An 18,881-nucleotide genomic window follows, 5' to 3' on the forward strand; every position below is an offset into this window, starting at 1 on the left:
TGCAATCCATTCAGACTCTGAGAAATTATATTGACTTGCTGAGTCAATATTTTGTTCTGAGCCAATATGGCATTTAGAGTATCAATTTCAAGAACTCCCTTCTTCTGAGGTGTCCCATTGTTCACAGGATTCCTCTCAGAGGTGTACATGAACTAGTTATTTGCAACCATTTCAATGAATTCCTGAGCTTCTGCAGGGGGTTTTCAGATGAAGAGATCCTCCTGCAGAATGGTCCAATGACATTTTTGACAACTCAGATAGACTATCATAGAATATATATATGATGCTCCATTCTGGAAGCATGTCAGTAGGACACATTTTGATCAGTTGCTTATATCTTTTCCAAGCTTCATAGAGGAATTCTCCTTCCTTCTGTCTGAAGGTTTGGATTTCCACTCTAAGCTTGCTCATCTTTTGAGGTGAAAAGAATTTGGCCAGAAAAGCACTGACCAGCTTATCCCAAGAGTTCAGGCTATCCTTAGGTTGTGAATCCAACCATGTTCTAGCTCTGTCTCTTACAGCAAAAGGGAAAAGCATAAGCCTGTAGACCTCGGGATCAACTCCATTGGTCTTGACAGTGTCACAGATTTGCAAGAATTCAGCTAAAAACTGATGAGGATCTTCCATTGGAAGTCCATGAAACTTGCAATTCTGCTGCATTAGAGAAACCAATTGAGGCTTAAGCTCAAAATTGTTTGCTCCAATTGCAGGAAGTGAGATGCTTCTTCCATAGAAGTTAGAAGAGGGTGCAATAAAGTCACCAAGCATCTTCCTTGCATCTCCACCATTGTTATTAGGTTCGACCATGTCTCCCTCTTTTTCAAAAATTTCTGTCAGGTTCTCTCCAGAGGGTTGTGCTTTAGCTTCTCTTAGTTTCCTCTTAAGAGTCCTTTCAGGTTCAGGATCAGCTTCAATAAGAATGTCTTTGTCCCTGTTCCTGCTCATATGAAAAAGAAGAGAACAGAAAAGAATAGGAATCCTCTATGTCACAGTATAGAGATTCCTTATGTGAGTATAAGAAGAGAAGAATAGAAGAAGGAGAAAAGAAAAATTCGAACACAGAGAAGAAGATGGGGTTCGAATTTTGGGTGGGAGAGAAGTGTTAGTAGATAAATAAATAGAAGGAGATGTGAGATAGCGAGAGAATTCGAATTTGATTTAAAATAAAAGGAAAATATTTTTATTTTTATTTCAAATATTACTTAGAATTCAAAAATTAAAAAGAGAAATAAAATTAAAATTAAAATTTGAAACAATTGGTTAATTAAAAAGAATTTTGAAAAAAAAAAGGTGAGGAGTTTTCGAAAATTAGAGAGAGAAAATTAGTTAGGTAGTTTTGAAAAAGATAAGAAATAGCAAAACAAACAAAATGTCAAGTGGTTAATTGAAAAAGATTTGAAAATCAATTTTGAAAAGATAAGAAGTTAGAAAAGATTTTGAAATTGATTTTGAAAAAGATATGATTAAAATAGAAAAAGATATGATTGAAAATCATTTTGAAAAATATTTGAATTGAAAATTAAAAAGATTTGATTTTGAAATTAAAGTTGATTACTTGACTAACAAGAAACTAAAAGATATGATTCTAAAATTTAAAGATTGGTCCTTTCTTAATAGGCAAGTAACAACTTTAAAAGTTTTGAATCAATCACATTAATTGTTAGTAAAGATTTTGAAAATCATTTTGAAATTTTTGAAAATATGAAAGAAAAAATGAAAAAGATTTGATTTTTGAAAAAGATTTGAAAAAGATAGAATTTTTAAATTGAAAATTTGACTTGATTCATAAGAAACAATTAAATTTTAAAACTTTATAACTAAATCAATTCAAATTTTCGAAATTTATGAGAAGAATAAAGGAAAGATATTTTTTTATTTTTGAATTTTTAAGAAGAGAGAGAAAAACAACAAAAAGACTCAAAACATGAAAATTATGAATCAAAACACACAATGCATGCAAGAACACTTTGAATGTCAAGATGAACACCAAGAACACTTTGAAGATCATGATGAACATCAAGAACAAATTTTTTTGAAAAATTATAAGAAAAGACATACATGCAAGACACCAAACTTAGAAATTTTCAATGTTTAGACACTAACAAATTGAAAATGCATATGAAAAACAAGAAAAGACACAAAACATGAGAATGCAAAGACCAAACAAAGAAAATCATCAAGAGCAACTTGAAGATTTTGAAGGACACATGCATGAATTTTCGAAAATTTTTAGGAAATTAAAAAGATGCAATTGACACCAAACTTAAAAATTGACACTAGACTCAAACAAGAAACACAAAATTATTTTTGGTTTTATGATTTTATTTAATTTTTTGTATTTTTCAAAAATTGTTTGGAAAAAGAAAAATAAGGATTTCAAAAATTTTTAATGAGAATTCCAGGAATCATGCAATGTTAGTCTAAAACTTCGGTCCAGGAATTAGACATGGCTTACTAGCCAGCCAAGATTTCAGTAAAAGCTTCGGTCCAAAACACTAGACATGGCCAATGGCCAGCCAAGCTTTAGCATACAAATTAGGCATACAACAGCTGAATTGATGAGAATCAAAAAGCTCTTGTGATGATGAGTTGAAAGATTAGACATGGCTTAACAGCCAGCCAGACTTCAACAGATCATCATGAAACTCTAGAATTCATTCTTAAAATTCTGAAGCCATAGAATAATTTATTTTATTTTTTGAAAATTTTTTTCGAAAATAAAAATAATAAAAACCAAAAAGCTTAAAATTAAAATAAAATTACCTAATCTGAGCAACAAGATGAACCGTCAGTTGTCCAAACTCGAACAATCCCCGACAACGGTGCCAAAAACTTGGTGCACGAAATCGTGATCTCAATGGCACCAAAAACTTGGTACGCACTATCATAATCTCAATTCTTCTTCACAACTTCGCACAACTAACCAGCAAGTGCACTGGGTCGTCAAAGTAATAAACTTTACGTGAGTAAGGGTCGATCCCACGAAGATTGTTGGCTTGAAGCAAGCTATGGTCATCCTTGTAAATCTCAGTCAGGCGGATTCAAATGGTTATGGAATTTTGATAATTAAAATATAAATAAAATATAAAATAAGATAGAGATACTTATGCAATTCATTGGTGAGAGTTTCAAATAAGCGTATGGAGATGCTTTGTTCCTTCTGAATCTCTGCTTTCCTACTGCCTTCATCCAATCATTCATACTCCTTTCCATGGCAAGCTGTATGTTGGGCATCACCGTCGTCAATGGCTACCCCCCGTCCTCTCAGTGAAAATGGTCCAAATGCGCTGTCACCGCACTACAGCTAATCATCTGTCGGTTTTCACTCATGTTGGAATAGGATTCATTGATCCTTTTGCGTCTGTCACTACGCCCAGCACTCGTGAGTTTGAAGCTTGTCACAGTCATCCCATCCCGGATCCTATTCGGAATACCACAGACAAGGTTTAGAATTTTCGGATTTCAAAAATGGTCGCCAATAATTCTAGCTTATACCACGAAGACTCTGATCTGAACCAGAAGCCCAAGAGATAAACGCTCAAGCTATTGCAGATAGAACGGAAGTGGTTATCAGGCAGGCATTCATAGGCGAGAATGATGATGAGTATCACAGATCATCACATTCATCAGGTTGAAGTACGAGTGAATATCTTAGAATAAGAATAAGATTGAATTGAATAGAAAAACAATAGTATTTTGCATTAATTCATGAGGAACAGCAGAGCTCCACACCTTAATCTATGGGGTGTAGAAACTCCACCGTTGAAAAATACATAAGTGAAAGTGGTCCAGGCATGGCTGAATGGCCAGCCCCCTAAACGTGATCTCTGAACATAAAATTATCCAAAAGATGTGAAATAAATCACTAAAAGTAGTTTTTATACTAAACTAGTAGCTAGGGTTGCATAAGATAAGTAAATGATGCAGAAATCCACTTCCGGGCCCACTTAGTGTGTGCTTGGGCTGAGCATTGAGCTTTCATTTGTAGAGACTCTTTTTGGAGTTAAACGCCAGGTTGTAGCCTGTTTCTGGCGTTTAACTCTAGAATAGGATAGGAAGTTGGCGTTTGAACGCCAGTTTGCGTCGTCAAAACTCGGGCAAAGTATGGACTATTATATATTGCTGGAAAGCTCTAGATGTCTACTTTCCAACTCATTTGAGAGCGCGCCAATTAGGTTTTTGTAGCTCTAGAAAATCCACTTCGAGTGTAGGGAGGTCAGAATCCAACAGCATCTGCAATCCTTTTTCAGCCTCTGAATCAGATTTTTGCTCAAGTCCCTCAATTTCAGCCAGAAAATACCCGAAATCACAGAAAAATACACAAACTCATAGTAAAGTCTAGAAATGTGATTTTTATTTAAAAACTAAAAAAAATATACTAAAAACTAACTAAATCATACTAAAAACTACTCAAAAACAATGCCAAAAAGCGTATAAATTATCCGCTCATTACTTGTGGACTGGTATGCGAAATTGTTACTCTGAGGTTGTAAAATTTGTTTTTCGTTCCCTCCCTAGCAATGGCACCAACAAACTGGTGCACAATACCTTGGTCCAAACATAACTTCAAAACTTTGCACAACTAACCAGCAAGTGCACTGGGTCGTCCAAGTAATAAAACCTTACGTGAGTAAGGGTCGATCCCACGGAGATTGTTGGTATGAAGCAAGCTATGGTCACCTTGTAAATTTTAGTCAAGCGGATATCAAATGGTTATGGAGTTTTCGAATAATAATAAATAAACAGAAAATAAAGATAGAAATACTTATGTAATTCATTGGTGAGAATTTCAGATAAGCGTATAGAGATGCTTTCGTTCCTCTGAATCTCTGCTTTCCCGCTGTCTTCATCCAATCAGTCTTACTCCTTTCCATGGCAAGCTTTCTGTAAGGGCATCACCGTTGTCAATGGCTACATCCCATCCTCTCTTGTGAAAATGGTCCAAATGCTCTGTCACGGCATGGCTAATCATCTGGAGGTTCACGATCATAGTGGAATAGGATTTACTATCCTTTTGCGTCTATCACTATGCCCAGCACTCACGAGTTTGAAGTTCGTCACAGCCATCCCTTCCCAGATCCTACTCGGAATACCACAGACAAGGTTTAGACTTTCCAGATCTCAGGAATGGCCATCCATGGGTTCTAACTTATACCACGAAGATACTAATAACTCGAACTCGGTCCCCTGTATTAGATATCTAAGAGATACTCATTCTAGCTTGTTTGCATGTAGAACGGAAGTGTTTGTCAGGCACGTGATGACAAGTCATCTTAGCCTAGTTTCACTAGTCTTTTTCTTTAGTTTTCAATTGAATTATGCACTTTCTTGAGCCATAAGCAAGCCAATTGGGTAGATTTTCATGTTTCCTTTGATTTAATCAACCATGTATGAATTAATGCAATTTCATGAGGTTTTATGCTATAATTGTCACATATTATGAAAGAATGAATATCTCATGATTTTGAGCATAGCTTTGATGTGTTTGGTTGATTAATGATAGGTGAAGAAAGCTTGGAGAAAGGTTGAAGCAAGAAGGAATGGTTAGGAGGAAGAGAGAACAAAAAGTTTGAGCAAAAGTTTGCCTCAAACTTTAGCTCAAACTTTTGGATTAATTGAAAATGAACCAGGAAGCAAAAAGCTGGACCAAAAGTTAGCCTCAAACTTTTGTGCAAACTTTTGGGCAAAAAGTTGGAGCAAAAGTTAGCCTCAAACTTTTTGGCTAACTTTTGGGCAAAAAGCTGGAGCAAAAGTTAGCCTCAAACTTTTTAACTAACTTTTGGCATCACAAATCAACACCCTGGAGAGCAAAAGTTTGCGCCAACGTTAGCCCCTAACTTTTTGGCTAACATTGGCGCATGAAAAACACACCCTGGAGAGCAAAAGTTTGCGCCAACGTTAGCCTCTAACTTTTTGGCTAACGTTGGCGCCATGAGTGTGCAAGGGGGGGCCAACGTTGGAGCAAAAGTTAGACCCCTAACTTTTGCCCCAACGTTGGTATCAGCAAAAGAGGATGGTTGATGTGAAAAGTTGGAGTAAAAGTTAGCCTCAAACTTTTACTCCAACTTTTACTCAAGCTTTCATGATTCCAACCCGGTTCAATTCGGTTCTTCTCCAAACTCCAAGAGCAATCAACCAAGGCCTCTATCAACCCAATTCCATCAAGAGCAAAGGCCCAATTGAAGGCTTGAAGACCATTTGAAGAAAGTGTATAAATAGCATAGGATTTAAGTTTTTCGGAGAGCTTTTCCTTGGAGTTTTGAGAGAGTGTTTTCGGAGAGTTTTGGTGATTGAGTGAATTTTAAATTTCTAAGTCTTGGGGAAGGAGAATTGAATTCCCTTCCTCTTAGTTTTCTTGCTTTCAATTTCAATTACAATTGTCTTGGATCTTGGGTGAAGAATTGAAGAACTTCTGTTTCAATCTCACCTTGGGATCTTGTTTAATTTTCTGCTTAATTGAATTTCAGTTTCGGTTAATTGCTTTTCATCTACTTTTTTTGCAATCTACATTTCCTTTGCAATTGTTCTTGTTGGATCTAGGAAGGCATTGAGATCTAGATTTGGTTTTCTAGTCTCTTGGGTCCTGAGATCCGGATTTCCCATTTTCCATTCCCTGTTTACTGTTTTCATGCTCATTTACATTCCTGTTTTAAGATTCGGTTCAATTCCATTCATCCTTTACTTCTCTGCTTGTTGCAATTTTACTTTTCCTTGTTTAATTTCTGCAAATCCAATTCCCAATTCCCTTTACAATTCAACCCATTTACATTTCTTGCACTTTAAGATTCTGCAATTTACATTTCTTGCGTTCTAAGTTTCTGCCATTTAATTTCTTGTTCTTTAAGATTCGGCACTTTAAATTTCAGTTCTCTTTATTTTCATGCCAATTACCCATTCCCTTTACTTTCTATGCAATTTAAATTCTGCAAATCACAAATCTCTCAACCAAATCTTCATTCGCTTGACTAAATCAACCACTAAACTAAAATTGCTCAATCCTTCAATCCTTGTGGGATCGACCTCACTCCCGTGAGTTATTATTACTTGATGCGACCCGGTGCACTTGCCGGTTAGATTTGGGTGTTTTGGAGAAATTCGTTTTTCCACAAAAATATCCCATCAGCACGCGTTCATAAGTGAGAATGATGATGAGCGTCACATAATCATCACATTCATCATGTTCTTGCGAACAAATGGATATCTTAGAAGCCGAATAAGTTGAATTGAATAGAAAAATAGTAGTACTTTGCATTAAATCATGAGGAACAGCAGAGCTCCACACCTTAATCTATGGAGTGTAGAAATTCTACCGTTGAAAAATACATAAGTGATGAAGGTTCAGGCATGGCCGAATGGTCAGCCCCCAAACATGATCAATATGATCCAAAGATGAACAAAAAATCATAAGATGTCTAATACAATAGTAAAAAGTCCTATTTATACTAAACTAGTTACTATGGTTTACAGAAGTAAGTAATTGATGCATAAATCTACTTCCGGGGCTCACTTGGTGTGTGCTTGGGCTGAGCTTGAAGTTTACACGTGGAGAGGTCATTCTTGGAGTTCAACGCCAGTTTGTAACGTGTTTCTGGCGTTCAACTCTGGTTTGTGACGTGTTTCTGGCGTTTAACTCCAGACTACAGCATAGAACTGGCGTTCAACGCCCTTTTGCGTCATCTAAACTCGGCCAAAGTATGGACTATTATATATTGCTGGAAGGCTCTGGATGTCTACTTTCCAACGCAATTGGAAGCGCGCCATTTTGATTTCTGTAGCTCCAGAAAATCCACTTTGAGTGCAGGGAGGTCAGAATCCAACAGCATCAGCAGTCCTTCTTCTACCTCTGAATCTGATTTTTGCTCAAGTCCCTCAATTTCAGCCAGAAAATACCTGAAATCACAGAAAAAAACACAAACTCATAGTAAAGTCCAGAAATATGAATTTAACATAAAAACTAATAAAAACATCCCTAAAAGTAACTAGATCCTACTAAAAACATACTAAAAACAATGCCAAAAAGCATATAAATTATCCGCTCATCACAACACCAAACTTAAATTGTTGCTTGTCCCCAAGCAACTGAAAATCAAATAGGATAAAAAGAAGAGAATATACTATAAATTCCAAACTATCAATGAAACATAGCTCCAATCAGATGAGCGGGACTTGTAGCTTTTTGCCTCTTGAATAGTTTTGGCATCTCACTTTATCCATTGAAGTTCAGAATGATTGGCATCTATAGGAACTCAGAGTTCAGATAGTGTTGTTGATTCTCCTAGTTCAGTATGTTGATTCTTGAACACAGCTACTTTATGAGTCTTGGCCGTGGCCCTAAGCACTTTGTTTTCCAGTATTACCACCGGATACATAAATGCCACAGACACATAATTGGGTGAACCTTTTCAGATTGTGACTCAGCTTTGCTAAAGTCCCCAATTAGAGGTGTCCAGGGTTTTTAAGCACACTCTGTTTTTGCTTTGGACCTTGACTTTAACCGCTCAGTCTCAAGTTTTCACTTGACACCTTCACGCCACAAGCACATGGTTAGGGACAGCTTGGTTTAGTCGCTTAGGCCAGAATTTTATTCCTTTAGGCCCTCCTATCCACTGATGCTCAAAGCCTTGGGATCCTTTTTATTTACCCTTGCCTTTTGGTTTTAAGGGTTATTGGCTTTTTGCTCTTGTCTTTTGGTTTTAAGAGCTTTTGGCTTTTTCTGCTTGCTTTTTCTTTTTTTTTTTTTTTTTGCTATATTATTTTTTCTATTTTTTTTGCAAGCTTTTGTATTCACTGCTTTTTCTTGCTTCAAGAATCATTTTTATGATTTTTCAGATTATCAAATAACATGTCTCCTGTTCATCATTCTTTCAAGAGCCAACATATTTAACATTCTAAAACATCAACTTCAAAAGACATATGCACTGTTCAAGCATTCATTCAGAAAACAAAAAGTATTGTCACCACATCAATATAATTAAACTAAGTTCAAGGATAAATTCAAAACTCATGTACTTCTTGTTCTTTTGAATTAAAACATTTTTCATTTAAGAGAGGTGATGGATTCATAGGACATTCATAACTTTAAGACAAAGTTACTAAATACTAATGATCATGTAATAAGACACAAACATGGATAAGCACTTAACATAAAGAAAACAAAAAACAGAGAATGTAAGAACAAGGAATGAGTCCACCTTAGTGATGGTGGCGTTTTCTCCTTGAGGAACCAATGATGTCCTTGAGCTCTTCTATGTCTCTTCCTTGTCTTTATTGCTCCTCCCTCATTGCTTTTTGATCTTTTCTAATTTCATGAAGGATGATGGAGTGCTCTTGATGTTCCACCCTTAGTTGTCCCATGTTGGAACTCAGTTCTCCTAGGAAGGTGTTGATTTGCTCCCAAAAGTTCTGTGGAGGAAAGTGCATCCCTTGAGGCATCTCAGGGATTTCTTGGTGATGAGCTTCTTCATGCTCATCTTGAGATCCATGAATAGGCTCTCTTGTTTGCTCCATCCTTCTTTTAGTTATGTGCTTCTCTTCCTCAATGGGAATGTCTCCTTCTATGAAAGCTCCAGATAAGTAACATAGACGGCAAATAAGATGAGGGAAAGCTAGCCTTGCCAAGGGGGAGGGCTTTTCGGCTATTTTGTAGAGTTCAAGGGAGATGACTTCATGAACTTCTACTTCCTCTCCAATCATGATGCTATGAATCATGATTTCTCGATCCACAGTAACTTCAGATCGGTTGCTAGTGGGAATGATGGAGCGTTGGATGAACTCCAACCATCCTCTAGCCACAGGCTTAAGGTCCAGTCTTCTAAGTTGAACCGGTTTGCCTTTTGAGTCAATCTTCTATTGAGCTCCTTCCACACATATGTCCATGAGGACTTGGTCCAACCTTTGATCAAAGTTGACCCTTCTAGTGTAGGGGCGTGCATCTCCTTGCATCATAGGCAAGTTGAACGCCAACCTCACATTTTCCGGACTAAAATCTAAGTATTTCCCCCGAACCATGGTGAGATAATTCTTTGGGTTCAGTATCTTACTTTGATCATGGTTCTTAGTGATCCATGTATTGGCATAGAACTCTTGAACCATTAGGATGCCGACTTGTTGGATGGGGTTTGTTAGAACTTCCCAACCTCTTCTTTGGATTTCATGTCGGATCTCCGGATACTCATTTCTCTTGAGTTTGAAAGGGACCTCGGGGATCACCTTCTTCTTGGCCACAACATCATAGAAGTGGTCTTGATGAGCTTTGGAGATGAATCTTTCCATCTCCCATGACTCGGAGGTGGAAGCTTTTGTCTTCCCTTTCCCTTTTCTAGAGGATTCTCCGGTCTTAGGTGCCATCAATGGTAATGAAAAAATAAAAAGCTTATGCTTTTACCACACCAAACTTAGAATATTGCTCGCCCTCGAGCAAGAGATGAAAGAATAGATGAAGAAGAAGAAGAAAATATAGAGGAGAGGAGGGAGAGGTGTATTCGGCTAAGAAGGAGAAGAGAGGGTTGTGTTGTGTGAAAATGAGGAAGAATGGAGGGCTTTATATAGGGAGGGGAGGGGGTTTAGTTTCGGCCATATAGGGTGGGTTTGGGTGGGAAATTGATTTTGAATTTTGAAGGTAGGTAGAGTTTATGAGGTAGGTTTATGGGGAAGAGTGGATGGATGTGAGTGGTGAAGTGGTGATAGGGAAGAGAGATTGAGGTGATTGGTGAAGAGTTTTGGGGAAGAGTGTTTATTGGGTAGAAAGGATGAACATTGAGAAGAGGGAAGAGTATGAGTGGAGGTAGGTGGGAATCCTGTGGGGTCCACAGATGCTGAGATGATCCTGTGGGGTCCACAGATCCTGAGGTGTCAAGGAATTACATCCCTGCACCCATTAGGCATGCAAAATGCCTTTGCATGCAATTCTGGCGTTTAAACGCCGAATTGATACTTGTTTCTGGCGTTCAGCGCCAGCTCTTCCTCAGTGTGCATTTCTGGCGTCTGAACGCCAGGATGCTGCTTGTTTCTGGCGTTCAACGCTAGATCCATGCTCTGTTCTGGCATTGAACGCCAGCCAGATGCTCCTTACTGGCGTTTAAACGCCAGTAAGATCCTCCTCCAGGGTGTGATTTTTCTTCTGCTGTTTTTGATTCTGTTTTTGATTTTTCTATTTATTTTTTGACTCCACATGATCATGAACCTAATAAAACATGAAAAAACAATAAAAATAAAACTAAATTTAGATAAATAAAAATTGGGTTGCCTCCCAACAAGCGCTTCTTTAATGTCAATAGCTTGACAGTGGGCTCTCATGGAACCTCACAGATGTTCAGAGCATTGTTGAGACTCCCCAACACCAAACTTAGAGTTTGGATATGGGAGTTTAACACCAAACTTAGAGTTTGGTTGTGGCCTCCCAACACCAAACTTAGAGTTTGACTGTGGGGGCTCTGGTTGACTCTGTTTTGAGAGAAGCTTACTGTGCCTCTTTTCCATGTTTACAGAAGGATGTCCTTGAGTTTTAAACTCAAGGGAGTCCTCATTCAATTGAAGGACTAGTTCACCTCTGTTAACATCAATCACAGCTCTTGCTGTGGCTAGGAAGGGTCTTCCAAGGATGATAGATTCATCCTCATCCTTCCCAGTATCTAGGATTATGAAATCAGCAGGGATGTAAAGGCTTTCAACCTTTACTAACATGTCCTCTACTTGTCCATAAGCCTCTTTTCTTGAATTGTCTGCCATCTCTAATGAGATTCTAGTAGCTTGCTGGTGCGCAGAAATTGTGATTACACTTTGATTATGTAAAATTCATCGCTCTTTCTTTCCCTGGTAATGGCGCCAAAAACATGATGCCAATACCATGGTTCACAACTTCGCACAACTAACCAGCAAGTGCACTGGGTTATCCAAGTAATACCTTACGTGAGTAAGGGTCGAATCCCACGGAGATTGTTGGTATGAAGCAAGCTTTGGTCACCTTGTAAATCTCAGTTAGGCAGATATAAAATAGTAATGAGGTTTTCGAAAATAATTAATAAAATAGGGATAGAAATACTTATGTAAATCGTTGGTGAGAATTTCAGATAAGCGAATAGAGATGCTTTCGTTCCTTTGAACCTCTGCTTTCCTGCTATCTTCATCCAATAAGTCTTACTCCTTTCCATGGCTGGCTTTATGTAATGCATCACCATTGTCAATGGCTACTTTCGGTCTTCTCTCGGGAAAATGATCCAAATGCCCTGTCACGGCACGGCTAATCGTCTGGAGGCATCACCCTTGTCAATGGTTACATCCTATCCTCTCAGTGAAAATGGTCAATGCACCCTGTCACGGTACGGCTATTCATCTGTCGGTTCTTGATCATGCTGGAATAGGATTTACTATCCTTTTGCGTCTGTCACTACGCCCAGCAATTGCGAGTTTGAAGCTCGTCACAGTCATTCAATCATTGAATCCTACTCAGAATACCACAGACAAGGTTTAGACTTTCCGGATTCTCTTGAATGCCGCCATCATTCTAGCTTACACCACGAAGATTCCGATTAAGAGATCTAAGAGATACTCATTCAATCTAATGTAGAACGGAAGTGGTTGTCAGGCACGCGTTCATAGGGAATGATGATGATTGTCACGTTCATCACATTCAGGTTGAAGTGCGAATGAATATCTTAGAAGCGAAATAAGATGAATTGAATAGAAAACAGTAGTACTTTGCATTAATCTTTGAGGAACAGCAGAGCTCTACACCTTAATCTATGGAGTGCAGAAACTCTACCGTTGAAAATACACAAGTGAAAGGTCCAGGCATGGCCGAATGGCCAGCCCCTCTGATCTAAGAACCAGGCGTCTAAAGATGTTCCAAGATTCAAAGATGTCTAATACAATAGTAAAAGGTCCTATTTATAATAAACTAGCTACTAGGGTTTACAGAAGTAAGTAATTGATGCATAAATCCACTTCCGGGGCCCACTTGGTGTGTGCTTGGGCTGAGCTTGAATGTTACACGTGCAGAGGTCATTCTTGGAGTTGAACGCCAGTTTTGGTGCCAGTTTGGGCGTTGAACTCCACTTTGCAACTTGTTTCTGGCGCTGGACGCCAGAATTGGGCAGAGAGCTGGCGTTGAACGCCAGTTTGCGTCATCTAAACGTGGGCAAAGTATGGACTATTATATATTGCTGGAAAGCCCTAGATGTCTACTTTTCAACGCAATTAAAAGTGCGCCATTTTGAGTTCTGTAGCTCCAGAAACTCCATTTTGAGTGCAGGGAGGTCAGAATCCAATAGCATCAGCAGTCCTTCTTCAACCTCTGAATCTGATTTTTGCTCAAGTCCCTCAATTTCAGCCAGAAAATACCTGAAATCAAAGAAAAACACACAAACTCATAGTAAAGTCCAGAAATGTGAATTTAACATAAAAACTAATGAAAACATCCCTAAAAGTAACTAGATCCTACTAAAAACATACTAAAAACAATGCCAAAAAGCGTATAAATTATCCGCTCATCACAACACCAAACTTAAATTGTTGCTTGTCCCCAAGCAACTGAAAATCAAATAGGATAAAAAGAAGAAAATATACTATAAATTCCAAACTATCAATGAAACATAGCTTCAATCAGATGAGCGGGACTTGTAGCTTTTTGCCTCTTGAATAGTTTTGGCATCTCACTCTATCCATTGAAGTTCAGAATGATTGGCATCTATAGGAACTCAGAGTTCAGATAGTGTTATTGATTCTCCTAGTTCAGTATGATGATTTTGGAACACAGCTTTTTATGAGTCTTGGCTGTGGCCCTAAGCACTTTGTTTTCCAGTATTACCACCAGATACATAAATGACACAGACACATAATTGGGTGAACCTTTTCAGATTGTGACTCAGCTTTGCTAAAGTCCCCAATTAGAGGTGTCCAGGGTTCTTAAGCACACTCTTTTTTTTTGCTTTGGACCTTGACTTTAACCGCTCAGTCTCAAGTTTTCACTTGACACCTACACGCCACAAGCACATGGTTAGGGACAGCTTGGTTTAGCCGCTTAGACCTAGATTTTATTCCGGTAGGCCCTCCTATCCACTGATGCTCAAAGCCTTGGGATCCTTTTTATTTGCCCTTGCCTTTTGGTTTTAAAGGTTATTGGCTTTTTGCTCTTGCCTCTTGGTTTTAAGAGCTTTGGCTTTTTCTGCTTGCTTTTTCTTTTTCTTTCTATTTTTTTTTTTGCCTATTTTTTTTTCTTTTTTTTTTCCTGCAAGCTTTGTTCTTTGCTGCTTTTTCTTGCTTCAAGAATCATTTTTATGATTTTTTAGATTATCAAATAACATGTTTCCTAGTCATCATTCTTTCAAGAGCTAACATATTTAACATTCTTAAACAACAACTTCAAAAGACATATGCACTGTTCAAGCATACATTCAGAAAACAAGAAGCATTGTCACCACATCAATATAATTAAGCTAAGTTCAAGGATAAATTCAAAACTCATGTACTTCTTGTTCTTTTGAATTAAAACTTTTTTCATTTAAGAGAGGTGATGGATTCATAGGACATTCATAACTTTAAGACATAGTTACTAACTACTAATGATCATGTAATGAAGACACAAACATAGATAAGCATATAACATAGAAAACGAAAAACAGAAGAAATAAGAACAAGGAATGAATCCACCTTAGTGATGGTGGCGTTTCCTTCTTGAGGAACCAATGATGTCCTTGAGCTCTTCTATGTCTCTTCCTTGTCTTTGTTGCTCCTCCCTCATTGCTTTTTGATCTTCTCTTATTTCATGAAGGATGATGGAGTGCTCTTGATGTTCCACCCTTAGTTGTCCCATATTGGAACTCAGTTCTCCTAGGGAGGTATTGATTTGCTCCCAATAGTTTTGTGGAGGAAAATGCATTTGAGGCATCTCCGGGATCTCATGGTGATGGGATTCATGCGCCTCTTGAGCTCCATGAATGGGCTCTCTTGCTTGCTCCATCTTTTTCTTAGTGATGGGCTTGTCCTCTTTAATGAGGATATCTCCCTCTATGTCAATCCCAGCCGAATTGCATAGGTGGCAAATGAGGTGAGGAAAGGCTAACCTTGCCATCGTGGAGGACTTGTCAGCCACCTTGTAGAGTTCTTGAGGTATAACCTCATGAACTTCCACCTCTTCTCCAATCATGATGCTATGGATCATGATGGCCCAGTCTATAGTAACTTCAGACCGGTTGCTAGTGGGAATGATTGAGCATTGAATGAACTCCAACCATCCTCTAGCTACAGGCTTCAGGTCCAGTCTTCTTAGTTGAACCGGTTTGCCTTTTGAGTCAATTTTTCATTGAGCTCCTTCTACACATATGTCCATAAGGACTTGGTCTAACCTTTGATCAAAGTTGACTCTCCTTGTGTAGGGGCGTGCGTTCTCTTCCATGTTTGGCAAGTTGAACGCCAACCTCACATTTTCCGGACTAAAATCTAAGTATTTCCCCCGAACCATTGTAACATAGTTCTTTGGATCCGGGTTCTTACTTTGATCATGGTTCTTGGTGATCCATGCATTGGCATAGAACTCTTGAACCATTAGGATGCCGACTTGTTGGATGGGATTTGTTAGAACTTCCCAACCTCTTCTTTGAATTTCATGTCGGATCTCCGGATACTCATTTCTTTTGAGTTTGAAAGGGACCTCAGGGATCACCTTCTTCTTGGCCACAACATCATAGAAGTGGTCTTGATGGGCTTTGGAGATGAATCTTTCCATCTACCATGACTCGGAGGTGGAAGCTTTTGTCTTCCCTTTTTTTTCTCTAGAGGATTCTCCGGTCTTAGGTGCTATCAATGGTAATGGAAAAACAAAAAGCTTATGATTTTACCACACCAAACTTAGAATTTTGCTCGCCCTCGAGCAAGAGAAGAAATAATAGATGAAGAAGAAGAAGAAATGGAGGAGAGGGAGAAGGGGTTGTGTTTCGGCCAAGAAGAGAAGAGAGGGTTGTGTTGTGTGAAAATGAGGAGGAATGGAGGGCTATATATAGGGGAGGGAGGGGAGTAAGGTTTCGGCCATATAGGGTGGGTTGGGTGGGAAATTGATTTTGAATTTTGAAGGTAGGTGGAGTTTATGAGGTAGGTTTATGGGGAAGAGTGGATGGATGTGAGTGGGGAAGAGGTGATGGGGAAGAGAGATTGAGGTGATTGGTGAAGGGTTTTGGGGAAGAGTGTTTATGGAATTGTGTGAAAGAAGGGTGAGAAGAGGTTAGTGGAGGTAGGTGGGGATCCTATGGGGTCCACAGATCCTGAGGTGATCCTGTGGGATCCACAGATCCTGAGATGATCATGTGGGGTCCACAGATCCTGAGGTGTTCAAGGATTTACAACCTTGCACCAAATTAGGCATGTAAAATGCCCTTGCACACAACTCTGGGCGTTCAGCGCCAGGTTGGTGCCCATTTTGGGCGTTCAACGCCCATTTGTTGCCCATTTCTGGCGTTAAATGCCAGAACCATGCTTGTTCTGGGCGTTCAGCGCCAGCTATTCTCCAGGGTGCAATTCTGGCGTTCAGCGCCCAGATGATGCCCATTTTGGGCGTTCAGCGCCCAGATACTGCCTATTTTGGGCGTTCAGCGCCAGAACCATGCTCTATTCTGGCGTTGAACACCAGGCAGATGCTTCCTCCAGGGTGTGATTTTTCTTCTGCTGTTTTTTATTCCATTTTCAATTTTTATATTTATTTTGTGTCTCCTCATGATCATGAACCTATAAAGACATATAACTAAGAAGAATATAGTTAGATAAATAGAAATTGGGTTGCCTCCCAACAAGCGCTTCTTTAATGTCAATAGCTTGACAGTGGGCTCTCATGGAGCCTCACAGATGTTTAGAGCATTGTTGAGACTCCCCCAACACCAAACTTAGAGTTTGGATATGGGAGTTCAACACCAAACTTAGAGTTTGGTTGTAGCCTCCCAACACCAAACTTAGAGTTTGACTGTGGGGGCTTTGTTTGACTCTGCTTTGAGAGAAGCTTCTTCTGCTTCCTCTCCATGGATGCAGAGAGAGATCCTTGAGTTGTAAACACAAGGTTGTCCTTATTTAATTGAAGGATCAATTCTCCTCTGTCAACATCAATCACAGCTCTTGCTGTGGCTAGGAAAGGTCTTCCTAAGATGATGGATTCATCCTCTTCCTTTCCAGTATCCAGGACTATGAAATCAGCAGGAATGTAAAGGCCTTCAACCTTTACTAACACGTCCTCTACTTGTCCATAAGCCTGTTTTCTTGAATTATCTGCCATCTCTAATGAGATTCTAGCAGCTTGCACCCCATAGATTCCCAGTTTCTCTATTACAGAGAGGGGCATGAGGTTTATTCCTGAACCAAGGTCACACAGAGCCTTAAAGATCATGGTGCCTATGGTACAAGGTATTATGAACTTTCTAGGATCCTGTCTCTTCTGAGGCAATGTCAGTTGATCCAGATCACTTAGTTCATTGATGAACAAGGGAGGTTCATCTTCCCAAGTTTCAATACCAAATAATTTGGCATTCAGCTTCATGATTGCACCAAGAAACTTGGCAGTTTGCTCTTCAGTAACATCCTCATTCTCTTCAGAAGAGGAATACTCATCAGAGCTCATGAAGGGCATAAGGAGGTTCAATGGAATCTCTATGGTCTCTAGATGAGCCTCAGAGTCCTTAGGTTCCTCAGAGGGAAGCTCCTTATTGATCACTGGACATCCCAAGAGGTCTTCCTCCTTGGGATTCACGTCCTCTCCTTCCCTTACAGGTTCGGCCATGGTGCTTATGTCAATGGCCTTGCGCTCTCCTTTTGGATTCTCTTCTGTATTGCTTGGGAGAGTACTAGGAGGGATTTCAGTGATTCTTTTACTCAGCTGGCCCACTTGTGCTTCCAAATTTCTAATGGAAGACCTTGTTTCATTCATGAAAATCACAGTGGCCTTAGATAGATCAGAGACTAAGTTTGCTAAGCTAGATGGGTTCTGCTCAGAATTCTCTATCTGTTGCTGAGTGGATGATAGAAAAGGCTTGCTATTGCTAAACCTGTTTCTTCCACCATTATTAAAGCCTTGTTGAGGCTTTTGATCCTTCCATGAGAAATTTGGATGATTTCTCCATGATGAGTTATAGGTGTTTCCATAAGGTTCACCTAAGTAATTCACCTCTGCTATTGCAGGGTTCTCAGGATCATAAGCTTCTTCTTCAGAAGATGCCTCTTGAGTACTGTTGGATGCAGCTTGCATTCCATTTAGACTCTGAGAAATCATATTGACTTGCTGAGTCAATATTTTATTCTGAGCCAATATGGCATTCAGAGTATCAATCTCAAGAACTCCCTTCTTCATAGGCGTCCCATTATTCACAGGATTCCTTTCAGAAGTGTACATGAACTGGTTATTTGCAACCATGTCAATGAGTTCTTGAGCTTCTGCAGGCGTTTTCTTCAGGTGAATGGATCCACCTACAGAGGTATCCAATGACATCTTAGATAACTCAAACAGACCATCATAGAATATATCCAGGATGGTCCATTCTGAAAGCATGTCAGAAGGACACTTTTTGGTCAGTCCTTTGTATCTCTCCCAAGCTTCATAGAGGGATTCACCTTCTTTCTGTCTGAAGGTTTGAACACCCACTCTAAGCTTGCTCAGCTTTTGAGTAGGAAAGAACTTGGCTAGGAAAGCCTTGACCAGCTTATCCCAAGAGTTCAGGCTATCCTTAGGTTGAGAGTCCAACCATACTCTAGCTCTGTCTCTTACAGCAAAAGGGAAAAGCATGAGCCTGTAGACTTCAGGATCTACTCCATTAGTCTTAACAGTATCACATATCTGCAAGAATTCAGTTAAGAACTGAAAAGGATCTTCAGATGGAAGTCCATGAAACTTGCAGTTCTGCTGCATCAGAGAA

General features: G+C 39.2%; 1 non-coding gene across 1 annotated transcript; it reads left to right on the forward strand.

The window, feature by feature from the left end:
* Positions 1–18,511: 18,511 nt before the first annotated feature.
* Positions 18,512–18,619, forward strand: LOC148562127 (small nucleolar RNA R71). The gene has a single exon (XR_015886889.1). It is a non-coding gene; the product is annotated as a small nucleolar RNA R71 (small nucleolar RNA).
* The last annotated feature ends 262 nt before the right edge of the window (positions 18,620–18,881 follow it).

Source organism: Arachis ipaensis, chromosome B6 (genome assembly GCF_059453495.1).
Source record: "Arachis ipaensis isolate K30076 ecotype BB chromosome B6, ASM5945349v1, whole genome shotgun sequence".
NCBI lineage: Eukaryota > Viridiplantae > Streptophyta > Magnoliopsida > Fabales > Fabaceae > Arachis > Arachis ipaensis.